Below are 13,271 nucleotides of genomic sequence, written 5' to 3' on the forward strand. Positions count from 1 at the left end.
CTCTTGAGCTTGTGAGTGCTTTAATACCATCTTCTTGGTGTGTTAGCTACTAAGTAGAAGAGGAAACAAGCTTGAGAGAGGAAGGGCTTCTGGATCTTGCATTTTGAGCAGCTTAGGAAGCATGAGGAGGCAAAAAGCTTTCTCCTAGGTCATCATTTTCATTTCTAGAACTAGGGTTTTCTCTATAGTCCCTTTTTATGTTCAAGGATCATCTCTTTGGAGTTTAAGCAACTCTAGAGCTTAGGAAGAGTAGATCTAAGATCCCTTGACTCTCTCATAGCAAAAAAGTGGAGTCTTGATGGGTGTTTTAACCTCATGCATGGATTAAGACTCTTGGAAAGGTTTTAAAGGTTTCTTGGGAGCATATGGAACATGCAAAGGCATAAAGTTGCCAACTTTATGCCTTAGGACGTGTTAATGGACTCAGATCCAAAGTTGGACGTTGAAGTCGCAAGTATTAATCACTTAATGATCATTTTTGCATGCCAGACTAGTATGTTGCGCATAGCAATTTGTACGCAACAGGTACTGACTAAGACATAAGTATGGTAAACGTATTGAAGGGGTATGTTGAGCGTACACACTCAGATGGGTTTTGGGCTTCGTATGGGCTTGTAATCCTTTTTGGGCCTTGACCACTTTTGGGCTTGGACATGTTTTGGATTGGTGGACCAATTTATCTGATTTGGGCCATGGTTGCTATGGTTGGGCTTTATTGGGCCATATGGCCCATTAAAAGTTTGGACATGGACTTTAGCCCCATTAGCAAGGAGAGACTTTTGGGCCATTGTGAAAGGACTTGGGCTTAGGTAATGGGATTTTAAAATTAGATTGTGTTTAACCCTAATTTAAGTTTAATGGTATTATTGATCAACGCGGGTGGTTTCCGATTGTTATACGAGCAACTTTCGGGTTTAGCAGACTAAGGTGAGTTTCCTCAACATACCAATAGGTCTAAGGCACCAAGGCCGACCCATTATGTGTTATGTGGATTGCAAGTTGATTACATGATATGTGATAGGATAGTTGTCCATGTGATACTTGTATGGAAGACCCCGGGGGGTTCCCATGGCAGTAGATTAAGACCATGTGGGGGTTCCCATGGCAGGTAGTTAAGACCATGTGGAGGTTCCATGGCAGGTAATTGAGACCATGTGGAGGTTCCCATCGCAGATAGTTAAGACCCTATGGGGGGCCCCATGGCAGTGGACTAAGACCAGTGGGGGTTCCAGTGGCACCACGTGTAAGACCTTGGAGGGTTTCTGTCACACCCCAAAACTGGAACGGCAGAAACATTCTGGTGTGGAGGACGTCATGTATAGTATCATAACAATGTAAAGTAGTAAACAAGCAACAATATCATCCATTACATTAGTAGTATAAATTCATTCAAGTGTGTTCTTTCATAGTAATTAGACACCAAAATATGAATCAAAATAAAGATGATTGGTGTATATACTTCCTCTTCTCAAAACCTGGTCATCGGTACCTGTCTACTATTGACCTGTGAATACAACTTATTTTGAAAGCGTAGATCAGCATTTAAGCCGGTGAGTTGATAAGTATTTAGTGTGAATGCTGGTATAAGTTTGTTGAAAGTGTTTTTAAATGTTTAATGTAAAATTTTGTATATGTTTCAAAACTCCTAGAAAATTCTATATTTTCTACTAGTATGAATAGTAGTCTTCTACCAAAACACGACTGTTTTGAATGTTTTTTTATCTGTAAAAGTAAATGTGTTTCCTAAGTATGACTATCATTAACAAAATAAAGTTTACGTTACCGTTTATGTGAGAAGTTCACAAATTAAATGTAACGGGAAAATACTTGTGTACTGTAGTATTGTATATAGTAACTACTATAGTAATAACTACCTTAAACCATTTGTTTAATTAAGGTAAAATGTGATGAAGTTATAACCATGCATAACCGACTAATGAAACACGACGATGTAAGACGTCGAAATCATATGACATTTGTCACCCGTAGACTTGCAATGTCCCACTGTACCTAGCAACAAGGTGTAGGATAGTCAACCCTGTATAGTACTATACACAAACTCATGCTCTCCCTCCAGGAGATTCTGGTTATAAAATGTGACACGGACGAAGGTTGTCGTAGCATGAAGTAGTGGCTCACATTATGTTATAGTATTCTTGTATTTGTATAGTATGTTCTCTTTGTTATAGTGTATTGTGTGTTCTCTTTGTATAGTATGTAGTATGTTCTTCCTTGTTTCATATTATAGTATGTTCTTTCTGTTTCAAGTTATAGTATGTTTGAACTGACTCATGTATGTTTCTTTGTACTCAAAATAGTGAATAGTAGACCTCTAAACTATACCTATTATAGTTTACTAGTAATGATGTTCGAATAACTGAGTATGTTGGTACACCTTTGCTACCTAAAGGTGTTGAACTAATGTAAGAACTTTTATATCTATATACACATACATGATCGATAACTAAGATTTGAACGACCTTCCGACAAACAACCAGTTACTCTAACAAAACAAGGAACAAGAAATAGAGTGAGTTATCAGTCATAAGTCCTTTCAACATTACTTATGGAACTATACATATATAGACATCCTTTTGACAGTATATAAGTTTAAAAAGATGTTTTGAAATACATTTGAAGAGTTTAACAGTTTGAATAGATATTGATGACTTCTTGTTAGTTTATAAAGTGATTTCGAAACAGTTTGTTTGATAACACAGTTTGAAGAATAAGAAATCCTTTGCTTGGTAGTTATTAATGACATGTGATTGATATAATAACTATAGTGTTTTCAACTTGTATCCCCCCCCCATAAAAGCATTTAAAATTATTAAAAGATAAGTTAAGGGGTAGAACTCACTTGATGTGAGTGATGCGAATGTAAGATCAATATAGGATGCTAAGTGCCAAGTGAAGACTTGAGCACACATGGATCCTATTTAGCTTATAATGGCACATATATGTATATAATTAGTGTTTATGCAACTAATCATGTAAGGAAAACACATTAGGGACTAGGAAACACATGAATGGAGGTGATACAATCACATATGATTATATATATAAGGGGTGTATGGCCACACAATGGTGTTTACGGTCAAAGTGTTCATGGCCCTATGTGTTTACGGCCATAGGGTTTACGGCACTATCAGTTTACGGCCGTAAACTCATGAAGTCTTGTGCCAAAGAGTGTTTTAATGCCTTATCAAGCATCAAGGAAGTGTTCTAGGTCCCTCAGTTAACTTTAGGGAAGTTTATGGCCAACTTATGAACCTTAACAAGGGTTTATGGCCAAGGGAGATGCTCCTGGCCGTAAACTCTTATTGTTCTAGTGAAATTGTTGTTTGCAAGGGTGTAAATCAAGTTCTTCTACTAGATAACAAATACATGGAAAGGATACTTACGATATGGAAGCTAAAAGGGTTGATTTCGGCCCAAAGAACTAGTGTGTGTTCTTGGTGTTCTTGAAGATCTAACCCAAAAGATGAATTTCATGGATGAAATCAAAGGGTGAATCTAGTTAAGGAGATGTATCAACTAATCAAAATATGAAACACTTACATTTTTTAGATAAAAATGTAGATCCTTATGATACTTGAGAGAGAATTCGAGTTTGTTGACTTGAAATGTTAAATAATGAGGACAAGTGAAGAAATATCATAATTATAGCCATGAGTTTACGGTCGTAAACTCATGTGATCTGGCCGTAAACTCCTCATGATGGAGTTTATGGCTTGTTTGATGGTTTTGAACTTCAGCAGATACTTTCTAACATTCATTCCTTGGATGTACTAGGCTTAGAACGCTCAAATAGACCCTAAAAATGCTAAAAGATAGCAGAAACAATTCTGAATTTGATTGAGTTGAATGTTTGTGCAAGATATAAATTTCAGGTTGTCACATCGTCCCCCCGTTAGAGAGAATTTCGTCCCAAAATTAGATTTTAAGCAATTAAGTAGTTAAAAATAATTAAGTAAAAAGATGAGGATATTTCAGTTTCATTTGATCATCGCGCTCCCATGTGAATTTGGGTCCTGACTTAGCATTCCAGCGAAACTTCACTATCGAGATGCGGTGTTGTTTCGTTTGCTTGACCTCTCGGTCCATGATCTCTACTGGTTCTTCGACGAAGTTGAGGCTCTCGTTGATCTCGATCTCGTCGAGTGGGATTACAAGTGTCTCGTCGGACAGACACTTTTTCATGTTCGAAATGTGGAAAGTAGGATGTGTGTTACTAAGTTTGTGAGGTAGTTTGAGTTTGTAAGCTACAGGGCCGATTCTAGCGAGAATCTCGAAAAGCCCTACGTATCATGGATTCAACTTTTCACGCTTTCCAAAGAGTATCAAGCCCTTCCAGGGTGAGACTTTCAATAGAACGTGGTGTCCAACTTGAAATTCCAATGGTGTCCTTCTCTTGTCTGCATAGCTTTTCTATCGGTCTCTAGAGGCTTTCAATCATTCACTAATCTGAACGATCTTATCTGTCGTTTTCCCGTATGATTTCCGGACCCGTGAGAGTGATGTCAGGAACTCGTCCTTTAGCCAACTGTGTCTCTACCACCTCAGCCCACCATGGAGGAGATCTGCAGTTACGGCCGTAGAGGGCTTCAAATGGAGCAGCCATTATGCTCGTGTGATAAATGTTAATGGCGGAGAATTCAGAAAGGGGTAAATGAGTATTCCATGCCTTTACAAAGTCTATCACAAAAGATCGCAACATATCTTCCAAAGTTTGAATTGTACTCCCACTTTGCCCGTCCGTTTGTGGATGATAGGCTGTACTCATGTCCAGCCTAGTTCCTAGTGCTTTTTGTAATGACTACCAGAACCTTGAGGTGAATCTACTGTCTCTATTGGAGATATTAGATATGGGTGCACCATGTAGTCGCACTATTTCCCTAAGGTAAGTACCAGTTAGTTTCTCCATCTTTCCAGTCTCTTTAATTGGTAGGAAATGCGCGGATTTGGTCAATCTATCAACGATGACCCAAATGGTATCAAGTCCACCCGTCGTCTTGGGTAACTTGGTTATAAAGTCCATAGTAATTCGATCCCATTTCCACTCAAGCATCTCCGATTTTTTTAGAAAACCTGAGGGTTTTCAGTAATCCGCCTTGACCTTTGCATAAGTAAGACACTTACTTACGAAGGTAGCAATCTCTACTTTCATGTTAGGCCGCCAATATAGTTTCTTGAGATGCAGATCCATCTTATCTAAACTTGGGTGAATGGAATATCGAGTGTTTTGTGCTTCAGTCATGACCACGTCTTTGAATCCACCATGTTTTGGTGTCCAGATCCGGTCCATGAAGTATAAAGTTCCATCATCATTGTCTTCTAAGTGCTTATCCATCCCTCTAAGGGTTTCACCTGCCACATTTTCAGGTTTCAAGGCTTCTAGCTGGGCCTCATTAATTTGTGCGGACAAGTGTGAATGGATAGTAATACTCAAAGACTTGACTCTATGACCAGAATATTCTATTCGACTTAGGGCGTCAACTACTACATTGGATTTACCGGGATGATAACGAATTTCGCATTCGTAGTCATTGAGTAGCTCGACCCACCATCGTTGTCTCATGTCGAGCTCCTTTTGGTCGAATATATGTTGAAGGATCTTGTGGTCTGTAAAGATAGTGATTTTTGTACCATACAAGTACTGTCTCCAGATCTTCAGAGCAAATACCACTGCTCCTAACTCAAGATCATGTGTGGTGTAATTGACTTCGTGTGTCTTAAGCTGGCGTGAGGCATAAGAAGTGAGCTTTCCTCTTTGCATAAGAACACAACCAAGCCCTTGGTTGGATGCATCGCAACACACGACGAAATCTTGCATCCCTTCTGGGAGGGATAATATTGGTGCAGTGCACAAAGCTTGTTTAAATGTTTGGAATGCCTTCTCTTGTTTTTCTTCCCAGTCAAAGGTCACGCCTTTTTGGGTCAATGTTGTAAGTGGCTTTGCGATCCTTGAGAAGTTCTGAACAAACCTACGATAGTATCCACCGAGGCCTAAGAATTGATGAATCTCGGTAGGCGTTTTTGGTGCTGACCAGTTCTCAATGGCTTTAATTTTGGAAGGGTCCACGTGAATACCCTCTTCTCTAATCACATGTCCCAAAAATTCGACTCTTCAAATCGAAAATTTGCATTTAGAGAACTTTGTGTAAAGTTTCTCTGTTCGAAGTGTTTCAAGGATTTGATGTAAGTGTTGACTATGATCCTCTTTAATACGAGAGTAGATAAGTATGTCATAAATGAAGACAATGACAAACTGATCCAATTAAGGACGACACACCCTATTCATTAAATCCAAGAATACTGCTAGTGCGTTGGTCAATCCGAATGGCATCACTACGAACTCGTAGTGTCCATATCGAGTTCGGAAGGCTGTCTTGGGAACATCCTCCTCTAACACTCGTAATTGATGGTACCCGGATCGTACGTCAATCTTTGAAAAGTAGTTCGCCCCTTCTAGTTGATCAAATAAGTCGTCGATGCGATGCAGAGGGTAATGATTCTTAACAGTAAGCTTGTTCAGTTCTTTGTAGTCGATGCACATACAAAACGATTTGTCTTTTTCTTTACGAACAAGACTGGTGTTCCCCATGGTGAGAAGCTTGGTCTAATGAATCCCTTTCTGAGAAGTTCGTTAAGCTGACTGGAAAGTTCCTACATCTCTGCCGGGGCTAGACGGTAAGGCGATTTAGCTAATGGGGTAGCTCCTGAAGTTTAGTCGATTCGGAACTCGACTAGACGTTGCGGTGGTAGTCCCGATAGTTCCTCGGGGAAAGTATCGGGAAAGTCACGTACCTTTGGGATGCTCTTAATGTCTTTCACTTCTTGGCTCGTATCGACAATGTGAGCAAGGAATGCATGATATTCCTTTCGTAATTACTTCCGAACTTGAATACACGAGATGATGCGAAGGTTCGTAATGGGTTTGTCGCCATAGATAACTAGAGTTTCGTTGGTAGGGAGATTAAGACGAACGGCTTTCTCAAAGCACATGATGTCGGCGCGATGTAGACTCAACCAACCCATGCCAATTTTGACATTGAAACTTTTAATTGAGACCGGCATAAGGTTGATTTGAAATGAACAGTTATAGTCTAAGGGTACATCCTATATATATGTAGTTAGTGCTCTCCGTTTTCCCGTTAGCCATATCTACTGTGAACTTTTCTTTCAGTATTTGTGGTTGTTGTGTAAGCAGATGTTTAAATTTTTATTAACGAAACTCCTCTCCGCTCCATTATCTAATAGTATGCATGCAGAAATAGGTAGTGTGCCCTTTTGCTGTTGCAGTAAGTGCACTGCATTTCCCAACATGCACCATGGTGGAAATTGCATTTGTTGCACTCGGGTAAATTTCCAGCATATTATTTCATTGGCACAGTAGTAGTTGGTGCTATCGCAACATGAACGGCCATGACCTACTGTTTTTTGGCAGCGTTCTGCGCCTTTTTACCCCTCTTGTTATCCCAAAACTTTCACTTGTTGTTGGCAGTTTTGGATGTTTCTGGGACAGTGGTGGTTGTTGTGACTATTGTTGGTGTGTGGACTCCGTGATCGATGAGTCGCTGTGCTAATCGCTTCGCACTATCAAAAGTAGTGGGGTTTGAAGATAACACATTCCCCTGAAATGGAGTCACCAACCCCCAAATATACCTCTCTATCTTTTTTCCCTCAAAAGGGACCATATTGGGACATAGGTCCATCAAGTCGCTGAACCTGGTAGTGTAGGCTACTATGTCGGAGTCCTTCATGGCTAGACTCTAGAGTTCTTGTTCAAGTTTCTGGATTTCGCTCCTCAGACAGTACTCTTCAATCATGAGCCCTTTCAGAGCTTCTCAGCCCATTGCATTAGCCACTCTTAGATTAAGTGCCTTAATGTGGCCATTCCACCACGTCAAAGCTCTATCCGAGAAGGTGCATGCAGCAAATTTTATTTTGCTTCCTTCTGGACAGGAGCAGATCTCAAAGATCGACTCCGTCTTTTCGATCCAGTGCAACGAAACAATAACTCCGCAGAGGCCGTTGAAGACTTATATTTATAGTTGGTGATGTCCTTGTATGAAAACTCTCTCGAGCGCACAATGACATCACCTTGATTGGAATGTACAACTGCTCCACCTCCGCTAGTACTGTTGTTGTTACTGTTGTACTGAGCCATAGCTATCGCAACAGCTGCATCTACTGCAGCATTAAGAGCTGTTGTATCAAATTGTAGAGGAGGTGGGTGAGTTGGAATTATCAGAGGATTGCACCTTGTTGATTTGCGTGGAGGCATCTTTCAACTTTAAGCTTACAAAGATGAAATATGATAAGAGTTCAATAGCAATACCAGAGAAATTGATTCATGAACTAAATCACCATAGTTCAACAACTAGATGAGAGTGTGAATTTGATAGAGTTCTAGCAATAGAAATGATGAAAGCATTTAGACAAAGATTTTCACAAGAGGTTTGTTGTCTGTCAATAACATTGGTATTCAAGATGTAACAAATTCAGGAAAATTGACCTAGGAGTAGGTCTTACATCATACCTAAAAGTAAGAAAATTTTGACAGCACAAAGACCTAATAGACTGAAAGTTCAAGGTCTTTAACATAAGTGGAAAATTAATACTAGCGTCTAAACATAGACCTAATTTATATCCAAAAGATAGAGTAGAGCACAATATACTTCCTTCTAGATCCTGCTTTGGAATTAGATAGTAGGCGTTCTAATTCATACATACGCCCGTCCTGTACCAACAGATGATCTCGCAACTCTCGAACTTTGGCTTAGGATGCCACATGCTCTCTCTACAAGAAGTTGGTACGATCCCTAGTTGTGTCATGTCGGTCTTCAAGATTATGAAGATAAACAACATCCACTCCAGCAGTAGCTTCATTCTGCATCATACGATCGATGGTAGCTCTTCCTTGTTCGGTATTACGAACCAGTATGAGAAGTGCCCTATCTACTGACCCTCCTGCTTCTAGATTGTAGAAGCTTAGGTCTTCTTGGTAGGGGTGATTATGACCTTGTTCATCACTCCACCTGTCTATCTTTATGGCCCACAGAGGCATAGGTCCTAGAAACGCCGAACAAGGGTTAGGATTTGGGATTGGAGCTCCTAGGGGTAGATTCTCAACTTCTGGCTCAGATTCAAGATCCTCTAGGAAATATTCTGTGAAGTCATCATCTAAGGGGATTGCAGGACCTTCTTCTGGTTCGACGTCGAGCCAACCAACATTTCCTTGATTTGGGAAGTACGGATCTCCAGGGAAATGAAATCCAGCCATTTATATAGACGAGAAATAAGGGTAAGGAATTTATTTAGTAATTCTAAAATAAAGCGATAAACAAATAAAATTTTCTATAAAAGAAACTTACAGGTTACTTATTAAAGTAATTCTAATTAATATGACTTTTACTGGTTCCTTCTATGAGGACATAGCGCATACCAGTTATATACCACTTGAGTCGAATAACCTTCGAATATATGATCCTACTCTAAGTCCACATTCAAACAAGGAAAAGGATATAAAGCTTAGACATAGAAATTCTATGTCTATGAAACCTAATTATATATGATTGTGGTGCATGCACTTAGTATACATAGAGCTATCAGCAAAAGCCTTCTGTTCTCATGAAGTTTGTTCTTCAAATGAATAGTGCCTAAAATTCTCCTATAGTATTTTTACTTTATATTTTGTTCTAACATTCTTTTGTATGTAGTATAAGTATAGTTTGGTAAGTTTTAGACCTCTCGCAACACCACTATCACTCCCAAACACATGTTCATCGTATCTCAAGTAAATATAGTTGATCCGGCTATATTGATTTCAGATACGATTACATAACTGCCCAGGTTTGACTGTAGTATCCAACATGTAAATTACTTTTGTTTTGTTCTAGTATGACACTGTTCTATAGTAAGTATGTAGGTACGTATACTTTAATTAAATATTTTATTATTAAAAAGTATAAACTCTTGGTCAGAGTATTATAATCCCAATGTGTTTATATTTGTATATCTTTTATGGGTTAATATACTAGATTCACTATAAACAATGCTCTGATACCAATCTGTCACACCCCAAAACTGGAACAACGGAAACGTTCTGAGGTGGAGGACGTCATGTAAAATATCATAACAATGTAAAGTAGTAAACAAGAAACAACATCATCCATTGCATTAATAGTATTATTTCATACAAGTGTTCTTTCATAGTAATTAGACACAAAAATATGAATCGAAATAAAGATGAGTCGTGTATATGCTCCGTCTTCTCAAAACCTGGTCATTGGTACCAGTCTACTGTCGACCAGAGAATACAAGTTATTTTGAAAGCGTAGATCAACTTTTAAGCTGGTGAGTTCATAAGTATTTAGTGTCAATGCTTGTATAAGTTTGCTGAAAGTGTTTGTAAATGTTTAATGTAAGAGTTTGTATACATTTGAAAACTCCTAGAAAATCCTATATTTTCTACCAGTATGAAAAGTAGTCTTCTACTAAGACACGACTGTTTTGTATGTTTGTTTTTTTGTAAAAGTAAATATTTTTCCCAAATATGACTATCATTAACAAAATATAGTTTACATTATTGTTTATGTGAGAAGATCACAACTTAAATGTAATGGCAAGATACTTGTGTACGGTATTATTGTATATAGTAACTACTGTAGTAATAACTACCTTATACCATATGTTCAATTAAGGTAAAATGTGATGAAGTTATAACCATGCTTAACCGACTAATGAAACTCGACGATGTAAGACGTCGAAATGATATGACATTTGTCACCCTTAGACTTGCAATGTCCCACTATAGCTAGCAACAAGGTGTAGGATAGTCTATCCCGTATAGTACTATACAGAAACTCGTGCTCTCCCTCCAGGAGATTCTAGTTACAAAACATGACACGGCCGAAGGTTGTCGTACCATGAAGTAGTGGCTCACATTATGTTATACTATTCTTGTATTTGTATAGTATGTTCTCTTTGTTATAGTGTATTGTGTGTTCTCTTTGTATAGTATGTAGTATATTCTTCCTTGTTTCTCATAATAGTATGTTCCTTCTGTTTCTCGTTACAGTGTGTTTGAACTGACTCATGTAGGTTTCTTTGTACTAGAAATAGTGAAAAGTAGACCTCTAAACTATACCCATTATAGTTTACTAGTAATGTCGTTTGAATAACTGAGTATGTTTGTACACCTTTGCTACCCAAAGGTGTTGACCTGATGTAAGAACTTTTATATCTATATACACATACATGATATATAACTAAGATTTAAACGACCTTCGGACAAACAACCGGTTACTCTAAGCCCACAACCAAACAAGGAACATGAAATAGAGTGAGTTATCAGTCCTAAGTCCTTTAAACATTACTTATATAACTATACATATATAGACATGCTTTTGACAATATATAAGTTTAAAAAGAAGTTTTGAAATACATTTGATGAGTTTAATAGTTTGAATAAATATTGATGACTTGTTGTTAGTTTATAAAGCGATTTTGAAACAGTTTGTTTAATAACGCAGTTTGAAGTATAAGAAAACCTTTGTTTGATAGTCATTCATCACATGTGATTGATATAATAACAATAGTGTTTTCAACTTGTATTCCCCCATAAAAGCATTTAAAATCATTGAAAGATAAGTTAAGGGGTATGAACTCACCTGATGTGAGTGACGCGAATTTAAGATCGGTAAAGGATGCTAAGTGTCAAGTGAAGACTTGAGCACAAACAGATCCTATTTAGCATATAATGAAACATATGTGAATATAATTAGTATTTATACAACTAATCATGTAAGGAAAACACCTTCGGGACTAGGAAACACTTGAAATGGAGGTAATATAGTCACATATGATTGTATATAAGGGATGTATGGCCACACAATGGTGTTTATGACCAAGGTGTTCACAGCCCTATGTGTTTACGACCATAGGGTTTATGTCCCTATGAGTTGATGGTCGTAAACTCATGAAGTCTTGTGCCAAAGAGTGTTTTAAGGCCTTATCAAGCATCAAGGAAGTGTTCTAGGTCCCTTGCTTAGCTTTAGCGAAGTTTATGGACAACTTGGGAACTTAACAAGGGTTTACGGCAAAACGAGATGCTGATGGCCATAAAATCTTATTGTTCTAGTGAAATTGTTGTTTTCAAGGGTGTAAATCAAGTGCTTTTGCTAGATAACAAGTATATGGAATGGATACTTACGATATGGAAGCTAAAAGGGTTGATTTCGGCCCAAAGAACTAGTGTGTGTTCTTGGTGTTCTTGAAGACCTAACCCAAAAGATGAATTTCATGGAGGAAATCAAAGGGTGATACTAGTTAAGGAGATGTATCAACTAATCAAAGGATGAAACACTTACATTTTTGAAGATAAAAATGAAGATCCTTATGATACTTGAGAGAGAATTCGAGTTTGTTGAATTGAAATGGTGAATAATGAGGAAAAGTGAAGAAATATCATACTTAAGGCCATGAGTTTATGACCACCTTGAGTTTACGGCCGTAAACTCATGTGATGTGGCCATAAACTCCTCATGATGGAGTGTATGGCTTGTTTGATGGTTTTGAACTTCAGCAGACACTTCCTAACACTCATTCATTGGATGTAGTAGGCTTAGAACGCTCAAATAGACCCTAAACAATGCTAAAAGATAGCAGAAACAAGTCTGACTTTGGTTGAGTTGAATGGTTGTACAAGACAGAAATTTCGGGTTGTCACAGTTTCCATTGCATCCTTATATGTTTATATGCATGGCTTATGTAGCTTATATGGATGATATGGTTTATATGATTATGTGGATTGTTTTGGGTATGTTGCGGGGAACTCACTAAGCATTAGGTTACTGTTTGTCGATTATTTTAGATACTTCAGGAGATAAGGGAAAGGGCCCGACTTTATGGTGCGACATGCACTCTATGACATTTTATTTGCGACACTATGATGTTTTGATTAATTTATCTCACTACTAGAAAAACAACCTTTTATGACGTGCAATGCATGTTGTAAAACGCTCAGACAATGCGCAAATGCGTGTCAATGAAGGCCCTGTCATAACGAGAGACGACACACTTTTGCACGTTGTCTATAGACGACGCGCATTTATGACGTGCATTTATGACACACATTTATGACGCCTATTTACGACGTGCAATGCGTATCAAGGAAACCCCTGTCATAAAGGAAGACGACACTCATTTGTGTGGCGTAACCTTACGACGCACGCGTAGGACATGCATTGCGTATCATTAAAGCC

The sequence above is a fragment of the Lactuca sativa genome, chromosome 8 (assembly GCF_002870075.4).
Source record: "Lactuca sativa cultivar Salinas chromosome 8, Lsat_Salinas_v11, whole genome shotgun sequence".
Classification (NCBI taxonomy): Eukaryota; Viridiplantae; Streptophyta; class Magnoliopsida; order Asterales; family Asteraceae; genus Lactuca; species Lactuca sativa.